Here is a 13843-nt window from a genome sequence, read left to right as displayed (position 1 = left end):
GAAGGTGTACATTCTCTCTTTCCAGCTAGACTTCAAGTTCCTTGAAGGCTGGGATATTACCTTCATTTTTCACTTTTAGTAATGCATGACTTGCATAACATTGAAACTACAATGCTATTATTATGTTTCTGGCAATTTGCAAAGCTCCAGGGATACAAATGGAGATTTAAAAAAAAAAAACCTCCCCTATAGGATCATACATTTACATGGAGATGACAGCATGTAAGTAAATAGGTCTTCCTGCCTAGGTAGAAAAAGCTCCATGATATCAACCTGTCATATTAGTAGGCTGCTTCCTGGGTGTGATGAACTTAGGTAATAGCAATCTGGCCTTAGGATACTGAATGGATTTGACTTCAGGCTCTGCAACTTATTAATTGTGCAAACTTCATTATTGTTCAGTCATTTTCAGTTCTGTCTGACTCTTTGTAATCCCACTTAGGGTTTTCTTGGTAAAGATACTGGATACTTGAGCAGTTTGCCATTTCCTTCTCCTGCTCATTTTACAAATGAGGAACTGAGGCCAGTGGGGTTAAGTGACTTGCCCAGGGTCACACAGCTAGTGAATGACTGAGGTTAGATTTGAACACAGGAAAATGAGTTTTACTGACTCTAGGCCTGTGCTCCAGGCCAAGTTGGATGTGCTAACTTAAGAAAGTTACAATTTCCTTATCATACCTTACAGGGATGCTAGGAAAATTACATGACTTAAAGTATATAATGTACCTTGTATATATCAGTTATTTTGCCACAGTCATTGTCTCAAAACTGGACAGCACCTTCATGATCATCTGATTCATGTCCATTTTGCAGATGAGGATAGTGTGGCCTGGATTAATGGAGTGATGTATTCAAATAAGGCAGTTGATTGCAGTTTCTTTTCTAGAACCAGCATGTCACTTTACAGTTTGTCTGGTAGCAAACACACACACACACAAACACACACACATACTGTGTGTGTGCACATGTATATGTGTATCTATGTGTGTATACCTATATCACACATATAGTATGAGAAAAATTTGATTTTCCCCTCCCCAATAACACAGATCATAACCTTCTCATATCTCTGTTCCTTAATAGGCAGTCTTTGCAAATGAGATGGTGATTTGTATTCTAAAAAACATTAGATATATGTGAATGTATCTGCTAAGGAAAAGACACATGAGATAATGATGATCTGTACATTCTTATCTCTGTTGTTTAATATTATACTTAATTTGTCTGTGGGAATGGATACACAACAATTTTCACAACTGTAGAGACCATAGCAATTCAATTTTTTCCAAGTTCTAGAGTTTAGATATTTCCATAGTGTTGGAAATACAGTTATAACATTTTCCATTAGGATTCCTACCAATCTTTTTTTTTTTCATGGTGAGGCAATAGGGTAAGTGACTTGCCCAGGGTCACACAGCTAGTAAGTGTCAAGTGTCTGAGGTCACATTTGAACTCAGGTCCTCCTGACTCCAGGGCCAGTGCTTTATCCACTGTGCCACCTAGATGCCTCTCCTAACATTCTTTAAAGCTTTAGGCACATTTACAATTTCATTTTATCATTTTAAAACATGAAGATTCTTCCCAGAATCATAAAACTAATGGTATTAAACTAATGATAACATTCTAGCACTATCTTCTCTTAGTCTGAGAAGAATAAAGACTCTTTAAGATCAAATTGGTAATGATCATAAACTTTTTCATTGAAAGTATCTCAATAGAATATTTTGCTATCATTTATAAATTGTTGCTTTTAAATGTGGCATTTCTTCAACTACTAATGTGTTTTTGCCAAATGCTCACAAAAGTTTCCCCCCTTTAATACCATGATTATTAGGATGTTAATATTGTATTATTTGCTAAATTCATTTTCTAAAATATATGATAGTGTGTTAATTTTTAAGATGATTTATTCTTTAGAATTTAGAAATTTTGATTGTCTTAGAGCTTTGTTTAATATTTATATGATAGATATTAGGCATGCTACTGTTAATTATGGGGAGCTTATGTAAAAAACCTTATGTATTTGATATTATATTTATTTTGAATTGTTATGATAAAATTATCAGTCTTTAGGTCTTGAGCGTTTCAAAGGATATTATTGACATTGCCCTTAATTTTTTGTGCTAAGTTCCTACAATTCAGGAAAATATCTTGCTATTTGGTGTATTAGTACACATGGGGCCTCGATATATATATATATATATATTTGAGATGTTAATTTGTTTCTTTCAAATTCCATTGCTTACATGGAGAAGTAGGCACAAGCTCCCAAAAGAACAAAAATGAAATTTTGATTTTTTTGTCTGGTTGTATCATTGCCAGTAAAAATGCAACTCACCTTTGTCTTTAGATGGTCAAAGATAATTTAGGGTTTTGTTTGAGAGGTTCCCTATTGGTTTTCAAGCCTTAAGATAAAGTGAAAAGTGAAAAAGAGGAATTTAAAGAAGCATGGGAAGAAGCCTTTGACCTGATGCCAATGGAACTAAGCAGGACAAGGAAAACAATGTCTAGGACAAGAGAAAGGAAAATAAAAATACACAAAAGAATTGAAATGGAACTCTACACAATTATAATGATCAAACTTTTCCTCAAAGAGATATGGGAAAGAACCTACCCTTGCTTCTTTGCACAAGTGTAGTGCTATGGATGGAGAACATTACACATGATGTGTTGGCTAGCCTTGCTGAACTTTTTTACCCCCTCTTTTAATTTTATTTTTTATTCCATTTTATAAGGTATAACTGTCTGGGACGAAGGAGGGCAAGGCATACAAACAAAATGTAGGTGCTATAAAATTAAACATGTAAATAATATTTTAAACAAATTAAAAAAGAAAAAAAAGGAGGTACCAACTGTCTTTATTATTCATTATGATTTATTTTACCAACAATTACTTGAAGAAAATATACATTGGGTAGGCCTACCAAAATGAAGACTTCTATATTTGAAACCTTAGTATCAATATTATTTAACAATCTGTCTGGAAGATAAGAATATATTTTCAAAAGAATGTATCTGTTGCATTATAATTAAATGATTGTCATTTCATTTGAACTTTGGTTTTCATTCATGGAGATACTACAGAACAGGAGTCACTAAAAGTGATGAGTCAGAAAACCTTACTATTGCTGTCAGCTCTACAACCTTGTCAAAGTCACTTAAATACACACTCTCTCTCTCTCTCTCTCTCTCTCTCTCTCTCTCTCTCTCTCTCTCTCTCTCTCTCTCTTTCTCTCACTCTTTCACTCTCTCTCTTTCCTCATTTTCTTTATTATAAAATTAGGCTATTTCTACAGTACCTCTAAAGTTCCTCCTAGCTCACATAATCTCTACCTCTATGAATTTGTGTCAATACTACAGCAATCAGAAAGCAGGAAGCTACTATAACATCAATTTGATTCCCAAAGCATTGAGTAAGTGGGAGCTGTATACTCTAAACTGCTGAGATATGAAGACAAAACCAAAGCAAGTCTTCTGCATTATTGCTGGTGGTGATGAATGAAAGATTCTTGGTAGCTAATGGTCAATAAACACTTTTGAAATACCTCTTGTGGGCTAGGCTTTGAGCTGAGTGCTGGGGATACAAAGAAAGAAAAAAAAGAAAGTGTTGGCTCTCAATTATTTTGCTATCTAATGGAGAAAGACTAAACACAAAAGGAAATTGGAAGAGGGAGGAGAGGAGGAGGTATCTTGTGGGGGGCATAATAGAGAAGTAAATCACAAAAATCCCATGGTAGTGAGACCTGGTGAGAAATGAGTTTCCTAAGCTGAGCTCTTTTTTATGTTCCTGACTTTAAATCTATCCTCCCATACTTAGTGTCTGTGTAACAATAGGCAAGTCACCTAACCCTGTTTGCCCCATTTACTCATCTGTAAAATGAACTGCAGAAGGAACTGGCAAATCACTCCAGTATATTTGCAAGAAAACCCCAAAAGGGGTCACAAAGAGTCAGACATCAGGGCAGCTTGGTGGCACAGTAAGTAGAGCACCAACCCTGGAGTTAGGAGGACCGGAGTTCAAATCTTACTTCAGATACTTGACATTTACTAGCTGTGCGACTCTGGGAAAATCACTTAACCCTATTGCCTAATGGGGAAAAAAAAAGAGTCAGACATGAGAGAAATGATTGAACACTACCAAAGTAGTTTTAATTTTTTTCAAAGTTTCTTTTTTTATATAAATTTGACTTTGTTTCCTCTATACTTGAGAAATGAGGCCTTTATTAGTGAAATTTGCTGTATTTTTTTCCTCCTACTTCTCAGCTTTCCTTCTAATTTTTGGTTTTGTATGTGCAAAACTTTTTAATTTTGTGTCATAAAAATTATCCTTTATATTTTCTGTGTCCCTATCTCTCATTTATTCATAGATCTGACAAGTAATTTTTTTTCCAGATTCCCCTAATTTGTTTATGATATCACCCTTCAGGTTTAAATCATGTACCAGTTTAGTCTTTTTGTGATACATGGCATGAGATGTTAGTCTATAACTGTTTTCTGCCAAACTATTTTCCAGTTTTCATAGAGTTTTTGTCAAATAGTTTTTGTTTGGGTTTATCAAACATGAGATTGTTATGGTCTTTTACTATTGTGTATTGTATACCACTGATCCACCACTCTATTTCTTAGCCAGTACCAGATTGTTTTGAGGATTACTGTTTTGTAATATGGTTTGAAATCTGGTAATGCTAGACTGCCTATCTTCACATTGTTTAATAGTTTCCCTTGATATTCTTTACCTTTTGTTCTATACGAATTTTGTTATTTTTTATAGATCTATAAAATAATTCCTCATAGTTTGGGATTGTCACTGAATATGTAAATCAATTTAGAAAGAATTCTCATTTTTACTGTATTGACTTGGCCTATCTATGAGCAAAAGAATATCATTGCAATCATTTGGATTTTTATTTGTATTAAAAGTATTTTGTAGTTGTGTCCATAAAGTCTCTGGCTTTGCCTTGGCAGATAGATTCCCAAGTATTTTATAATGTCTGCAGTTATTTTAAATGGAATTTCTTCTTCTATCTCTTCCCACTGGGTTTTGTTGGTAATGTATAGAAATGCTGATTACTTGTATGTCTATTTTATATCCTACTACTTTGTTAAATTTGATAACTGTTTCACCTAGTACTTTAGTTGATTCTCTTGGTTTCCCTGCCATCATATAATTTTCAAAGAGTGATACTTTTGCTTCCTAATTACCTGTTCTTATTCCTCTAATTTATTTTTTATTGTTTACTTCTCAAGCTAGCATTTCTAGTACAATATTGAGTAATGGTGACAATGGACATCCTTGCTTCACCTCTAATGTTAAGCAAGGCTTCTAGCTTATCCTAATTACATATAATGCCTGCTTAAGGTCTTAGAAAGATGTTACTTACTTCAATAAAAGCTCCATTTATAGGACAGAAACTTTTTTATTTTTTCTCTTCCTGTGTACGAGACTCACTCAAGTCACCAGCAAATGTTTGTGGATTGACTTATTTTTGCTTTATTTATCACTTAATACTCCATATTATGACATATCAAGAGCTATAGTTTTTGTTGTTGTTGTTGTTTTGTCATTGTAATGTTTGAGTTATTCCTCAGATGATTTCTTTTTCCTCATGATCCTCCAGCCAGCACTCATCTCTCCCCAACAAGGGCAGTAGCTTTGACCATTATCAGAACGTGTCTGTACCTCATTTAAAAAATAAATTTAACGATATTCTCTGTCTAACCAATAAAGCACAAACACTTTAGCCTCACATTAAAGAAACTACACAAGCCCTGGTATCTGTTTGGATTTTTAAATGTATCTTGCATGTCCTTTTAATGTACTCTCTGTTCTAGCTAAATTAAGTTAGTTATCATGCTTGTGTCATCATCACTTTCCCCAGTATGCACCATTGCCCACATTGTCTCCTGAATGCCTGAAGTAGGCATGTCTATTGGGGGAGGGGGGAAAGTATCTTGAAATTTCCCTGAAGTCTTTTTTTTTAATTTAATAGGGAGGAGAGAGAGAGACCTGACAAAGGAGAATAAAAAATGTCTTCTACTGTAGGAAATACATTTCTTCTTAAAACAATTTGGTAGAAATCATGAATAACAAAGTGTTTAGGAAATGTGAATTTCTCCATTAAATTAGAAAGGGAATTTCCCAAGTGGATAGAAGATAGGAATATCATCCTTCAACCACCACCACCATTATCCTTTAAATACAAATTTAGAAAATTTTAAGAGATCATCCAACTTCAAGTCCAGGAACTAGTAGTAGAGGAAGAGGTCATACCTCCAAAAATGAATAAATAGTGGATGATTGGAAAATTCATTTCTCTTTCACCATACCTCACTATTGGATATGGCCTCTAGCAGCAGAGCTACTCGTCCAGATAGAAACCTGAACCTACTAGTTGGAAAGTCAGTTTGAGTGAATTTAAAACACATCTGAGGGGAAAATTACATTGTAGAGAGGAACAGACTCATGGAGTCCATAAAATAACCAAACTAGCAGAAATTTTGCACCCAGGAGGAAATTTTGTGGAGATTTCACAAGAAAGAAAGTACTAGGAGTTTCACGCAGCATTATCAGAGTGAAGAGACCTGACCACTGGTGCCTCACTATCACTAAATTTATTTCATAAGCACTTTGTTCATTTTTTCCATCAATATTTTGTGCATTCGTAGGAGAGGACTGTGTAGGTTTATGGAGGAAGTATTTTGTCACTTTTGTTTTATCATGCAATCTCAGAAAATACCTTTAAACAAGAGGTAGTTGTGTCTACTGATAGATTTTTAAGTGGAAGTACATCAGTGGGGGCTCTTGAGGTATAGTCATAGAAGTTGAAGTTTAAAAACAATATCGTAGAACCTATGAGTAGCAGCTGTCTTCTGGGAACCCAACTCTGAAAGCAAGTACAAGTTGAGGGATTAAAGCAGATGAGGCATTACAGAATTTTAACTGAGTATTCTTGCCAATTAGCTTTGGCCAGTTGTTGCTAAGGTGCTGAACTTCTGTCTTCATTCAGATGTCCTGGAAGTAAAGTTGTATTTGGCCCAACCTGATTCTTCACAGCAAAGAAAAGTTTTTGAACATGAAGGTTTGAAACAAAGTTCCTTTGAAAGCTAGGCCCAGTAAAGCTAGGTAATTAATGAAAAGGAGCCTCCTAAATTGATTCTAAAATAACTGGAAATACCTCTAACTCATTAATGACCTAGATAAGGTATGAGAAGTCATCCTGACTTGTTATTTCAGGACCAGTATTATAAGGTTGCCCGGTCTGTAAGAGATAAGGGCAAACTTGGTTATCAAGCCATGTTAATTGGGTCTATTCTTCTTTTCCCTACAGTTTCATTGAGCACTGACTCATTTTTAAGGTTTCTTTTCTTTTTTTTCTTCATGGAGAGGATGGAACAATTTCAATTGTTTCTATTTGTCAGGATGGGGAGGCAGGGGTACAGTAAAAAGACACCTTAAATAGTGCACTGTTGCGTGTGCGCACGCATGCGTGTAAACTTTATGTGGTTTTATGAGTAATTCCAAATACTACAGACTACTAGGGAGGTGTTGTGGTACAGTGGAGAGTGAATTGATTCTGGAATTAGAGCCCCCAGCTTCATTTCTCACTTCAGATATTAATATAAATGTGTGATCTTGGTTTAAATCTCCTATTCTCCTTGGGCTTGCCTCACTTTCCTCATTTGTAAAATGAAATTGCTGGTGAAGATGACCTCTAACATTCCTGTTACCTATAAATTTGTGATTCTATGATTGTTTCAAAAGGACCAGGACTGGGTGAGAAGTAAAGCCAAAGAAACCTAGATTAAAGGAAGGAAATAAATCATTATTTATTAAGCACCTAACTTCTAATTTCACACCTGACTGCACTACTTTGAGACTTCTGACTTCTCCACAATTCCCCCAAAGTTGGTTCCCTTTCTGCCCTCCCATCCCAACATGTACTTTTCAGCCTCCTTTTGTAGAAGGAACTGTCTTTTTTTTTTTAATCCCCAGTGCTTAGCATAGTACCTGGCACATAAAAGTACTTAATAAATGTTTGTTGACTGACCGACTGTTAAGAGCTCTACAAACATTTTCTCATTAAAATATAGTATTAACTTCAATCAAAGAAGTGACAACTCAAAATCTCTTTATTATTTTGCTTCAAAGATACACACACAGACACACACACAAACAAATGCAAAATTATGCTACAGCTGAGGCCAAAACAAAAGGGGATCTAGGTCTTAGAGAAAGCAAGTTAATTGTGCTTCATGCACATGAAGTATTCTTGAGTCCAAGAATAGCAAACCTTCATGTCTTCATAGCCTTCCAGGAGTTTCAAACTCCTAGAAGAATACTTAACAAGAAGGCTGTGGTTACTTTTGCATACTTTTTATCCTCGCTTAATACTTCACTCAAGCTTTACCTTCCAAATGCTCCCTCTTGGACAATTTTGTCTATTCTCATTTATAATCTCATATCACAAAGAACTTTAAAAATGAGAAGTTTAACAAGAGTTGATATAGATTTAGGTCCATTTGCCCTTCCTTTTGGTAAACAAACAGATCAGCAACAAACAATAGTAATATCTATTCTCCTAATGGCATGTGCCACTTCAAAGCAAAATGTTACATCTCTTCAGCATGCCCCCTTGTTTGGCTTCTTCTGGGGATAATTATCTATTCCCTCACTGTCACCTCCTTAAGGAATTTTTGTAGATTGTAGCTCAGAATGAGTCTTAGAGCAGGCAAAAATACTTAGGTGATTTTAGGCCACAATAAGAAGGGGACAAATGTCCAACATGGTAAAAGTGATGACCTACTTTGATCATACCACAATTGTAGTATGGTGCTCATTTTTCCTAGCTACATTTTAAAAAGGACATTGATAACCTTTGTGTGTCCAGAAGAAAGGGAGATGGATTGTAAAGGTACCAGAATCGAGTGAAGGGGGAAAAAAATGAATTTTCCTTTTGTGTTTTAGCCAGGAGTAAAGACTTAGAGAGGACTTGATGACTGTATTCAATAATTTGAAGGACTGCTATTCTATGTAACAATGATTAGATGTGTTCTCCTTGACTTGAGAGGGCAAAGTTGGAAAGATGAGGGGAAAAGGAGAACCCAATTTGGATGTTAGTAATAATTTCTTAACCACTAAAGCTATGAAAAAATGAAATAAGTTCCCTATACAAGTGATGAGTTGCTCTTCCCTAGAGATCTTCCTGCACAGGGGGGAAACCTCAAGCTAGGGGAACTTGTAAAAGGCATTTTGTTTCAGGTACAAGTTAAACTAAATAAATGGTTTCTGGGGTACATTTTAACTCTCTGACTTACTCTAAATTTTTGAGATTTACCATTCCCAAGGCAAATAAAGACCTGGGATCAGGGCCTGATTAGTTCTCCAAGACAAAAGGCTTCTCTCTCAAAAAATAAGCCATCTTCTCTAGAGCTAACTTCTGTACGAGTCAAGACTCTGTTTGACATTCAAAGTCCTTCACAAACTGCCCTCAACTATACACAAATTCCAAGTCTTCTTTCATTTTCCTCACATCAGCATATTCTGTAATCCAGTGACACTGACCTCCTTGCCATTCAGTGAATGAGATAGTCTGTCTTCCAACTTGGGGTATTTTTATTAGCCATCATCCATCCATGACTGGATTTCTCTCCCTCCTCGTTTCCATCTCTGACCTAGATCCTTTGGCTTCTGTCAAGTCCTAGTTAAATGCATTGTTTTGCTGGTTATTTTCTCTGCCTCAAGTATCTCTCAACTCCAATTTATCATACACCTAGCTGTCAGATTAATCATCCTAAGTACAGACATGACCATGCCATCCCACTGGTCAGGAAATTTCAGTGATTCCCAATCACCCTGAGGATAAAATATCCTCTGTGGAGCATGCAAAGCCCTTAAGGACTTGGACCCCTCCAATCTCTTTAGCCTTCTCTGGAAAATTAAAAGTTCATCTTACTGTCTTTTCTCTCCCAGACATAACCGCATCCAAGAGGGCCAAAAGAGATATTGGTCTGAGATTTTATGTGGTACCTTACATTCCTCACTATCTTCCCCAATAGAGACAGCTGGGGGCACAGTAGATAGAGAACTGGCCTTTGAGTTGAGAAGAACTGAGTTTAAATCTGGCCTTGGACACTACCTACATGACTCTGGATAAGTCATTGCACTCATTTGTCTCAGTTTCCTTGACTGTAAAATGGGGTTATTAATAGAACCTATCTTGCAAGGTGACTGTGAGATTGAAATGAAATGTTTTTTGGAATATTTAGCAGAGTCCTTATGTTGAGGTTCAGGGAACCATATATTGAGGTTTAGGGGTTCTGGGACCAAAAAATAGCAACACATGGGACTTCCCTGAATGAATTCAACTCAAAGCTTCTTTCAGGCAGAGGTAAGGTTTATTAAAGATTAGTTAGACTCTTCAGGAACCTGAATATTTGTGAGCACTTGGCTAGACTCTGAAAGAATCTGAGTACCTTAATGGATGGCAGATGGACCTTGTATACAGAAAGACTGTGGGAGGGATCTAGGAGTGGCCAAGTAATTTGGACTGACTGTGAGGAAGGGTCTAGGGAGGATTTGATGGGATTGACCAGTAAGCTGGGGTGACTGGAGGTCAATAGATAGAATCAAGAGTAGGAAGTAGCCAGGGACCATCCACTGGTAATAGACAACAGAGGGCTCGGCTAGGTTAAGGGTAACTGAGGATTGGAAGATTGGATGTAGGCCATAAGGAAAGGCCAGTTGATAGGATTGTAGCCTCAGGTGACCCCTAAAGACTTCCTTGATCTAATAAGAGTTCAAGGAGTATCCAAAGTGGGTTTTTCTAGGGCCTGTACACAAATGGGAAATAAATAATTTTTGGGGTAAGGGGCAAAGGTCTTGGCTTGGGCCATATCCTGTCACTTATAAATGCTTATCCGCTTCCCCATTTCCCACCTCCCACCCACATGTAATTTAAAATCCATTGACACTGACCTCTTTACTGTTTCTTCCGCCAAAAATGCAATCTTCCAGTTCAGGGCATTTTTTTCTGGCTGTCATCATGATGGGGTTGGGATCTAGGCCCCAGAAAGGAAAAACCCTGGTCTTTACCGCATGGCCAAATCTATGGCATTCCCCTGAGGCTATAACCCTATTAACTGGCCTTTCATTGTGAACCTCTCTATGACCCCAGGGAACTTCTCCATCTCCCTTGGCCATGTGGTCCAGGTCCCTGGAATTCTATTACCTCATAGACTACTTGGCCACTCCTAGATCCCTCCCATGGTCATTCTGTATATAAGGTCCATCTTGTCTCCATTCAGATGCTTAAATTCTTAAAATCGAGCCACTGCTGAGATTCTTATAATCTAGCCATTGCTTAGATTCTTATAATTTAGCTACTGCTTACCTGTGTTGAGACTCCTTAAGAATCTGCCCAATATGATAGATGATCTAATAAACCTTGTCTTTGACTGAGAGAAGCTTGGGTCAAATTCTTTCCGGCAGGACTCACACATTGTGATTTTGGGGTCCCAGGACCCCTGAACCTCTTAACCATATCACTCACATTTGGAATTCTCTTCTCCATCTTATCTCTACCTCCAGCCTTCTTTCAAGTTCCAAATAAAATTTCACCTTCTATAAGAAGTCATTGCTGACCCCTCTTAATACTAGTCCCTTTCAATAAGAGATCACCTCCAACTTATTCTGTATAGATCTTATTTGTAGTCAGCAGCTTGCTTGTTTTCTCCTCAATAGACAGTGAGTTCCTTGAGAGCAGGGCTGGTTTATTTTTTTTTTTCCCTCTTTTTGAATCCCCAGTTCCTAGAAAAATTCCTGGAATATAGTAAGTATTTAATAAATAGTTGTTGACTATGTGACTCTAATCTTGTGTCATGGGTGGCATCTGATTCAATACAGTTCTGTTCTCTTTCTAATGATTGATCCTTGTCTCCTAAACAACTGTTATATATCATCTAAAAAGGTTTTTTTTGTGGATGAACATATGCCGATTTTAGCAAAACCAAAGAAATTATAAAATTCCTGGGTGATTCTATAGTCATTCAAAAGAATTTGGCACAGAGGACTGTCATGTATTAGAAAGAATCCTGATTGAGGAGGCAGGGAACTTGGATTCATATTGCATGCATTTGCTTACTAACTCAGTGAGCCTGAACAAGTAATGTCAAATCCTGAAGCCTCAGTTCTCTCATTTGTAAAAGAAAAAGTATTGGAGTAGATGATCTCCAATGTCCATTACAATTTGACATCTATGGTGCTATGGTTCACAAAAGTGGTAAAAATGTTTTAAAAAGATGACAAACCAAATTGGACTTTGCCTTCAATGTTCCTAAGATTCTTCTTAAAATAAAATTTGGGGCAGCTAGGTGGCGCAGTGGATAGAACAGTGGCCTTGGAGTCAGAGGACCTGACTTCAAATCTGGCCTCAGACCAAACACTTGACACTTACTAGCTGTGTGACCCTGGGCAAGTCACTTAACCCCAATTGCCTAAAAGCAAAAAAAAAAAAAATTCAACTTAGATTTAAGCATAATTCTACATCTGATAGGGGATTTATGGGAGTAGATTTATCACCCCCATTCCTCCTACTCCCCCTCCCAAAAAAAAAGATGAGTAGACCATGTAATATAAACAAGGCTACAGATGAATTCCTCTAGTACTGTTACAAAGTCAAGATCTATAGTAAAGAAAGCCTACATAACATGCATTTCCTGGAGTGAATTATTCAGTGAGTATAGACAAAAGTTGAGTAGGAAGGGAATCTTTGGAGGAAATAGCCATGCTGACAGATCCATCAAATTATTGAAATATGTTGAAAATTTCTTCTTTCTATGAAGAAAATTCAAGCAATTGCTTTGTAAAAATGAAGAGAGAAGAAAGCTTAAAAGGGAACCTTCTCAGGGCCACAGTTCTACATCTTAAACAAGTAGCATTGCCCCTTTATTATTTTAATTAAGAATATAAACCTTACTGAGCATGGTTTATGAAAATATGCTTGATTTGAATGTTAAACACATTTCTCACCTCTGGTGGTAAATGATTTATTCACAATGACCCTGGCAAAATAATTGCTTACTGTAACTGAAATACACACTTTATGGCACACTTTGAGAAGGATATACATTGATCAAAGTGACAGTCTAGGGGGAAATACATACACACGTATGTAATATTTAATAAAATGTATATTGCATAGATTCTATTGAGATAGCACATCAACTTATATCCCCACTTAGGTTCTTAGCTCAGGTCATGCATACGTAATCCTGGGGGAAAATATCAGGTTATATTAAGTGAAACTATATGTTTTCACATTAAATAAGGAATATGATAGCATACTTCCCTCAATTTCTTTCTTCAGTATGACCTATAATATTTGCATTATCATTTTGCTTACAACATCTCTAATTTGTATTCCTCCTAGATCATAAGATCAGAGATTTAAAGTGGAAGGGGACCACTAGAGGATATGAAATCCAAGCATCCCATTTTACAGATTAAAAATCTGAGGCTGAGTGACTTGTGCCAGATCCACAGTCATGCAGCTGGTAAGTGTCTGAATCCCAAATAGGACTCATATCTTTCTGACTGCAAGTATGACACTCTACCCACTGAGTCAACTGGTTCTATTTCCCAAAGAAAAATACTTTTTTCCCCCACAATGTGAATTTCATTATCTATTCTTACTGAAAGTACCTGGAAGCTTTTGTAGGTATTCCATCTGAGACAACCATTGATTTGAATCACTTATTCATGATCAATCAGTTAATGCAATTCAAATTGACCCACCTAGCTACTGAATACATTTTGACTTTAAAGTTTGTTTTTAATGTAAATCTG

At 36.5% G+C, this 13843-nt stretch overlaps 1 long non-coding RNA gene across 1 annotated transcript in view; it reads right to left on the bottom strand.

Annotated features, from left to right (window-relative positions):
* The window catches only part of LOC144454826 (uncharacterized), a 45598-nt gene extending 34419 nt beyond the window's left edge, over positions 1-11179 (bottom strand). Inside the window, exon 1 of the long non-coding RNA XR_013483368.1 lies at positions 10976-11179. This is a non-coding gene — a long non-coding RNA (uncharacterized LOC144454826). The remainder of the gene's footprint in view (positions 1-10975) is intronic.
* Positions 11180-13843: the final 2664 nt, after the last annotated feature.

This window comes from Phascolarctos cinereus, unplaced genomic scaffold (assembly GCF_003287225.1).
Source record: "Phascolarctos cinereus isolate Bilbo 61053 unplaced genomic scaffold, phaCin_HiC Scaffold_7;HRSCAF=346, whole genome shotgun sequence".
Classification (NCBI taxonomy): Eukaryota; Metazoa; Chordata; class Mammalia; order Diprotodontia; family Phascolarctidae; genus Phascolarctos; species Phascolarctos cinereus.
This window is presented reverse-complemented; position numbering and strand designations above follow the sequence as displayed.